The 6,463-nt window shown below is 43.7% G+C and overlaps 1 long non-coding RNA gene across 1 annotated transcript; it reads right to left on the bottom strand.

Annotated features, from left to right (window-relative positions):
• LOC125972208 (uncharacterized) lies at positions 1–5,010 on the bottom strand. Its single transcript, XR_011087116.1, has 2 exons — positions 1,296–5,010; positions 1–1,192 (listed from the first exon to the last, which is right to left on the bottom strand). It is a non-coding gene; the product is annotated as an uncharacterized lncRNA (long non-coding RNA).
• Positions 5,011–6,463: the final 1,453 nt, after the last annotated feature.

Genomic DNA, 6,463 nt, shown 5'->3' with positions numbered 1-6,463 from the left:
TTTCTTGGCTTAGCGTTTTCTCCTGCGCAGAAGGGCGCATCCCGGACACAGCAAGTGTGGCTGAGATTCGCACTCTGCTCTGAGATTTGCCGTGCTTTTATTGAGAGAGAAACAAAGGGGCAAGTGTACATGGTCGAATAGGTTTCCAGACAGAAAGAACAACATTCCATAGTTATATCCCATTACCACAGAACACAGGGAGTACTCTTTATGAGTGGGCAGTATGGACGTCTCATGACCATTAGCTCAACAAAGATGTAGTCTTTAGTGCCTCTGGGAATACATTGCTGTGCCGTACCCATGACCTTTGTCCGCTTCAGCCGTCCCATGACAATCTCATGATCTGCACATGTCTAGCTAACTGTGGGGCTTATTGTATAGCGCGGCTAATGACTGCCATATGCCCCCAAGTCATTTTCACGAGGCCAGATTCTGCGGAGAATCTTGCACACAAAAGTAGTTACATAGAATCCAATGATAAAAAGTATATCATTTCCATCATTCCCCCCTGTTTAACATTGGAATTCATGGAAAACAAAACATCAACTAATAACTACATATGTGTATAAATGAGTATATGCTTACACAATATAGTATAGTACCATCAAAAAGCATGAAAGTTTACATTCCAGAGTTTATCAGAACTACAGCTCTCCATTCGGCTTTTGCTGAGTTCGTCATAATGGAATGTTTTTTTTTTTTTCTTTTGGATCATCAATAGGAAGAAAAATAGACAGGTAGGTGATTTACGCAAGGTGGTCCCACTCATCTTGTTCACGCTGGACCAACATGATATTCTGGACAGCAAACGCTGATGTCAACATTTTAGTCATCATGTGACGAATACAAGGTATGATGCAGGATGTAAAAATACAGAGAAATAACAGTATGACAACTAAAACAGTTGCAACCTTCAAGAGAAGTTGCCTCCAATCACCGTAAAACAGCCACCAAAAGGGATGGGCATCCTTGGCTGGAGCTTCATCTTGGGACATAGCCTTACGGAGGTTCCGAAGTCCTTGTAGCGCATATTCGATGTGGGTGTCATTTTCTCCTGGGATGTAGGTACAACAGGAAGTACCAACTATTTCACACACACCTCCTTTTTCGGCAGGCAGGAGGTCCAAAACCATTCGGGACTGTAGTGCCATTATTTTCAGAGCCTGCAGCTCTGTCTGGTAACCTGTAAGGGCTTCAAGAGTAAAATTGGCAAAGCTCTTCAACCTGTAGTCCATGGTTTCTATTCTGAGAATAGTTTTAGCCACACCCTCCTGTGGAAAGAGTGTGAGCGCCACCTTTTGTCCTGTGCTCCAAAGCTTGTATTCATCTGGTACGTCTGAGCCCCAGACACTGTCGTAGGGGTGGAAGGTGGGAGCCACAGCTGCACGGGTCTTTCGTTGATGATGTTCCTGAAAATGTGTCAGACTGAGGAACACAGTGTGATCTGACACATATACGGGGGCACATGTGCCATCCCATCGTCCGGGAAGGATTGCGTAGCCTCGGCGACCACAGAGCCACCATCCCCCTTCGATGATAGAATGGGGATTTTCGCCTCCTGCTAGGATTTGTCTGATTGCTACTGTGGTATTCATCGAGGTCTCGCTGGTACCTTCTAGAAGTGCGGTGGTGATGCAGCGCTTTGTATCTCCCACCTTTATTCCATCAACACGTCTTCGTCGGAAGCACAAGGGATGTGAGATGGCTTTACTCACTTCGAGAGTCACTGGAGCGGGTGTGACAACAGAACTTTTTGCCACTATTGTGAATGGCCTGGAGATGTTGTAACAGGGATGGGTGGCCAGTTGTGCATCGCTAATTCCTGACTGTTTCAGTCCTTCGAGGGGATTAAACCCAAAAGCCCTTAGTAATGCGAAACACCATCCATTTTTCTCTGGCATCGGTCGGGCATGTAGGATGGGCTGTTGACTTGATCGTGGCATTATGGAACATACGTAACAGTCAGTTTGGTTGGATGCTTTGGCCAACATTGACACATACTGGTACCACATGTTGTCTGCATGTGGTATATCTGGGTTTATCGTTATATACTTTGTCAACAGTTCGGTCGTCATTCTCTTGATTCGGGTGGGAGTTCCCCTTTCCCCTTGGGGACCCTGGACACTCCATGTCATCGGCAAGCATGCTACAGCCACAGCACAGACAAGCACTCCTCTGAGTGCCATTTTCTGTTCAGTTCCACAGAGCCACTTGAACCCCCAGGGAGCTAAATGGTCAGGATTCTTAGATCTTCACCGGTTTGAGACTGATGCCAAACTATAATTGACACCCCCTTTGTAGCCAGACTTCGTCCTGACCGGGGCCTAGGGGCCAAGCACTCTCTGCAGCTTACAGTGGCTGAGATGTATCCAGCTGGGTCTTTCTGCAATCTTGACAGCGGTGGGTGTGGCGAGTAGGACTTGGAATGGTCCCTCCCACCGGGGTGAAGACCACGTCTTTCTCTTGATTACTTTGATGAAGACCCAGTCGCCTGGTTTCGCGGAGTCATCCTGTGGGGATAAAGGAGTGGAGGGCAGTAAATTTGCATTTGAGACTTCTTTCATTTGCATGGTTTTGATCATGTAGTCAGCTAAAGTTAGCTCTTCTGTGGCTATGTCTAGATCATGTGAGAACAGAGGGAGCCTGTATGCTCTGCCATGAATGATCTCATAAGGGGTTAAACCCTTGCTACAGGGCGTAATCCTCATATAGAGTTTTACCAAATCTAGACATTCGGGCCATGGTCTTCCTGTTTCTGCCATGCATTTGGTTAGTCTATTTTTAATTGTTCCATTGGTCCTTTCAACGAGGCCAGCGCTCGATGGATGATAGGAACAATGATTTTTTAATGTAATCTGCAAATGTTCAGCCATCTTATTAATGACTGAATTGACAAAATGTGGCCCATTGTCGCTGTAAATGGTCTCTGGGATTCCATAGTTGGGAATGATGGTCTTGCAGATAGCCTTCGCTACTGTTATAGCATCTGCATTTTTTGCTGGGACTATTTCTGTCCACCTTGAAAAGGAATCGATTAGGACTAAACAGTATTTGTACAGTCCACACCTGTTTAGTTCTATGAAGTCCATATGCAACATTTGAAACGGGTATGTTGGTTCCGGGAATTTTCCTCTTTTTGGCCTTACGTTCCCTTGTGGATTATTTCTTATGCATACTTCACATGCTCTACAAAAAAGTTTTGAGTACAAATTGAAACCATATGTTGTAAAGTGTTGTGATATTAGCTCCTGCATCCCCCCTGTCGACACATGAGTACTTCCATGTGTCGAAATCGCAGCTGCTTTAAAAAGGGATTTAGGGAGAACAGGCTTATCATTTACAACGTATATATCTTTGTCTGTCAGTTGTGCTCCTTTAGCTATCCACATTTTCTGTTCCTGTTTAGGGGCTAAATGTTGCATATCATGCAGAATCTGTGTATTTATTAGTTCCTCCTTATCTGATGGCAAGCTCAGAAATAGATCTGAGGTTCCATATTTGCCTGTAGCAGCTTCCTTTGCTATTTTATCTGCTAGGGCATTGCCCAGTGATACCACGTCTTTCCTCCATGTGTGTGCCTCGCATTTGCAAATTGCAAGCTTTGTGGGCAACATTACTGCCTGGAGGAGCTGGATTAGAAGTTGTGCATGTGTTATTTGTTTTCCTGTTGAGGTTATCATTCCACGCCTTTCCCATTGTTTTGCAAAATAAAAAACTGTTGAAAATGCATACTGGCTGTCTGTGTATACAGTCAGGTCTTGTCCATCTGCTAGAGTGCATGCTCTGGTCAGTGCAATGATTTCAGCTGCTTGAGCTGAGAAATGCGAAGGAAGCGTTGCCGCTTCTATCACTGTATCTGGGTTTTCCACTACAGCATAACCTGTCTGCGTTTTTCCTATTGGTGTTCTTGAGCAAGATCCATCTACAAACCACGTTTTACCTGAGGTGAGTGGTGTGTCTGACAAATCTGCTCTGGGCAGCTGCAGTTGTTCAGTTTCCTCTACACAATTATGAGGTATACCATCATTTGGTGTAGGGAGTAAAGTAGCTGGATTTAATATAGTGCAGCGTTTAATGGTTATGTGTGGCTGTGACAGCAACAGAGCTGTGTAGGACAAATGCCTGGCTGGAGACAGCATATTCATTTTACTTTGAAGTAGCAACACATCAACAGCATGTGGTACAAACAGGTCTGTGGGATGGAACAAGATAACATCTGCTGACGATTCTACTGCCATTGCGGCGGCACATATAGCCTGAACACATGGTGGCAAAGCTCTAGCTACAGGGTCAAGTCTTTTGGAATAGAAAGCTATTGGTAGCCATTTCATACCGTGTTGTTGAGTCAGCACTGATGTCATAAACCCATCTTTACAGTCCACTGTTTGCATAAACCTTTTGCTGTAATCAGGTAGGATCAAATTTGTTGTTTGAACCAATGCCATTTTCAATTTTGTGAATGCTTCTTCTGCTTCTGGTGTCCATGTGATTTTATCTTTGAGTGCTAATAGCTGTCCATGAGCTACCTCTATCAGTGGTTGAGCCATTTCAGCATAGAATGGAACCCATGCTCTGCAGTAATTACATAGTCCTAAGAAAGACATAAGTTGTTTCTTTGTGACAGGTCGTGGTGTGTCTAATATAGCTTGTTTCCTGCCCTGTTGTACTGCTCTTCCCTTTGCTGAGAGTGTATGACCAAGATAATTTACTTCTGGTCTTACCCATTGTAACTTCTGTTTGCTGACTTTATTTCCTGTCTGGCCTAGGTGTTGCAGAAGGCGGAGGGAATCCTGTCTGCATGCTTCCTTTGTTTCTGAAGCAATTAAAATATCATCAACGTAGACCAGTACTTGACTCTCAGATGAAGGTGTGAAACCAGTCATACAGTTCATGATAGCCTGTGTGAAAATGGTTGGGCTATCGGTAAAACCTTGTGGTAATCTAGTATAGGTGTACCCCTGACCCTTATAGGTGAATGTGAACCAATATTGAGAATCATCAGCAACAGGAATAGAGAAAAATGCATTACTTAAATCAATCACTGTAAAATTAGTCCTATTTGGCTGTAATGAATTTAGTAATGTGTGCGGATCAGGAACATTTGGTGCTCTGGTCTGCACTGCACCATTTACAGCTCTCAAATCCTGGATCATTCTCCACTTTGATGCCTCTGCTTTTTGAACAGGGAATATAGGTGTATTACATGGAGAGTCATTACATTTCCTAATTATTCCTGCTTTTAACAGGTCTTTAATGACTGGTTCAATGCCTATAGAAGCTTCAGGCTTCAGAGGATACTGTTTTACTCTGGGTCTGTAAGAAGATATCGGTTTAATTTCCACAGGTGGAATGGCTGTAATCAGACCAACATCTGTCGGGCCCGTGGCCCACACAACAGGATCTACATTCTTCAAATCTTTTTCATCCTCTTCTGAAAATGCAATTGTTGCTGTCTGTCATTCTAGGGCATGGATTTTTGGGGTAGCTGTGAATAACATGCAAAATTTATGTCTATACATGTCACAGCTTGGGCTGTATTCGCAACTTGGAGCTTCCCATCCCATTTCACAAGGCTTATAATCAGTTGCTGTGACAGCTATTTTTAGCTTCGGACCTGTGTCTTTCCACTGAATATGTTCTGGTTTCAAAAGTGACACGTGGGGCATTGACCCTCCTCTATACATGTTTTTTAGATTTGTAGGTAAGATTACTGTGGCACCTGCGAATGATCTGTGATCAGAATATATATAGTCAATGGACACTGGAACGGAGGGCTGGTTTAGGAACTCCTCACTATATTCACTATCTGTACATGGTGAAACTTTCATTGTGACATGTAATTTGGTGTACTGCATTTCATCTTGTAAATCAGAAATAGTGGTTTTTGCAAATTTGATCAGATCTGCAGTTTCTCGGTCACAGAGGGAGTATGGGAAATCAAGTGAATAGTAAACGGCTTCATCATCCTCTGTGAGTAAGAGGTGTGGCACTCTGGCTGCTGTCATCCCATCTTTTAGTGGGAACACAGCTATGCCCAGGGCTGACATTAAGTCCCTTCCCAGGAGATTTACAGGACAGTGTGGTGAATAGACAACTGGTGCTGAAATCACGCTGCCTGTTTCTGGATCTTTAACCTTTAGTGGTAGGGTCATGTGTTCCAAGTATGTCTGACCATTAGCTGTTTTGACCCAAATTGACTGTTTTCCAGTGGTCAAGCCCTTAACTTAGTGTCTTAAAACTGATGTACAGGCGCCAGAATCACACAAAAAGGTTACTTTTTGTTCATTAACAATTAAATCTATTAATGGTTTTTCTTTTAAGTGACTCAATGATTCGACTGCTGTAAAAACATCCAAGAGGTCATGCCTGTCTTCAACATTTAGTCATGCGCTCTGTTCTGGCCGCGGTCCTTTTTTCTTTTTAGGACATTCTTTGGCCCAGTGGCCTTTTTCTCCACAATGCC

Source organism: Syngnathus scovelli, chromosome 7 (assembly GCF_024217435.2).
Source record: "Syngnathus scovelli strain Florida chromosome 7, RoL_Ssco_1.2, whole genome shotgun sequence".
NCBI lineage: Eukaryota > Metazoa > Chordata > Actinopteri > Syngnathiformes > Syngnathidae > Syngnathus > Syngnathus scovelli.
This window is presented reverse-complemented; position numbering and strand designations above follow the sequence as displayed.